Source organism: Cicer arietinum, chromosome 5 (assembly GCF_000331145.2).
Source record: "Cicer arietinum cultivar CDC Frontier isolate Library 1 chromosome 5, Cicar.CDCFrontier_v2.0, whole genome shotgun sequence".
NCBI lineage: Eukaryota > Viridiplantae > Streptophyta > Magnoliopsida > Fabales > Fabaceae > Cicer > Cicer arietinum.
In genome coordinates this window covers 34375524-34377489 of record NC_021164.2, presented here as the reverse complement: position 1 = coordinate 34377489, position 1966 = coordinate 34375524, and positions in this window count along the sequence as shown.

Here is a 1966-nt window from a genome sequence, read left to right as displayed (position 1 = left end):
ATAATAATAATAATAATAATAATAATAATAATAATAATAATAATAATAATAATAATAATAATAATAATAATAATAATAATAATAATAATAATAATAATAATAAATTAAATGTTGAGCGGGGACATTTTATTTGCTAGAATTTTCAAAACCTGAGGTTTTTTTCCTTGCCACACTGGGATTTTTATGTACACCATCTGCAAGTGTCCTTGTTTAGGTTACCACCTTCTACTAGTATCCCTCATGTCCAAAATTGTGCAATCCCAATACCTCAACTGCATAAACCTTGTTTTGGAACAAGACTTTGAAGAATCCATGGCCTCCTTTTTATGTGCGTGCAAAAATATGATTAATTGAACCACATTAATAAATTGAATTGTATTGTACTATAAAAAATCAAGTCATTTAAATAGTTCATGAATTGGATCACATATTTTAAAAAAATCAGTTAACCAAACTTAATTAAAAAATCAGTTTAACAATTTAAAAAATAATCATAAAAACATAGATTAATTTAACAATTACTCAACTAATCAAGATATTATATTATTTAGATTACCAAAAAATTATGGTTGGTTCTTCGTAACGAAAACACAAGAATTAAATTTATAGTAATAATGTAAAAGTAATTCAATTGAGAGAAAACCTAGGGTCATGATTTTAATACATCAAATCCTTGTTTTATATGAATTTTATTGTCCTTCTAAGTATCAATTCCTCCTCTAAAAACTATTAACAAAGATTGATCATTCAATGTAACATTCTTTTCTCTAAATTAATTATTTGATTAATCATACCAAAAATATAATTAAGAGAAGACATAAAGAATTAAGATATTGAAAGATTAGTATTTGTGTTTAATCATACCACACTACAAGAAAATTTAAAATTTGCGACATATAGTTTGCGACAGTTGCAATAAAACCACCCTCGTCTTAAATTTGCGGCAGTTCATGTGATGAGAAATTTCAACAGCATCATTGTTTTCTCATGGAAATATGTGCACCCTTTTCTCTCCCTCTCAAATCCCAAACCTTTTCTTTGATAAGTCATAACCCTTTCTCACAATTTGAAATCCATTAACATCAAAAATGGAATTTGCTATCATACTTCATTTTTATTAGTAAAAGATATTAAAGAAAGTGTAATTATAGGAAACCCTTTTTTAGCATTAATATACCCATTCACCGTATCACATGAAGGTCTTACTACAAAAGCATTAGGAAAGACAATAAAATTTGAATTTGTTCAAAAACCCAAAATTAAAGAATTAAATATGTTACAAGAAGCATCAACATGAAGCCTTAATTTAATCTCTCAAAAGAAGAAACAAATAGGAATGATAAGCAAAGAGATTCATTATAAAAGAATAGAAGAACAATTACAAAATAAAATTATACAAAATAAAATAAAAGAATTACAAGATAAATTTGAAAAAGAAATTTGTGCAGATCATCCCAATGCTTTCTGGACTAGAAAGAAGCACGTGGTCTCACTTCCGTATGAACCCAGTTTTAATGAAAGAAACATTCCCACTAAGGCAAGACCAATACTAATGAATCAACAATACCTAGAATATTGTAAAAAGGAAATACAAGAATACTTAGATAAAGTCTCCTTGGAGTTGTGCAGGGTTCTATGTAATGAACTCAGCAGAATTAGAAAGAGGAGCACCCAGATTAGTTATAAATTATAAACCATTAAATAAAATATTACAATGGATTAGATATCCAATACCCAATAAAAAATATTTAGTAAGTAGATTACATAGTTCATCAGTATTCTCTAAATTTGATATGAAATCAGGATATTACCAAATACAAATAAAAGAAGATAAATATAAAACAGCCTTTGTAGTACCCTTTGGACATTACGAATGGAATGTTATGCCATTCGGATTAAAGAATGCACCTAGTGAATTCCAAAATATTATGAATAACATTTTTAATAATTACCAACATTTTACTAT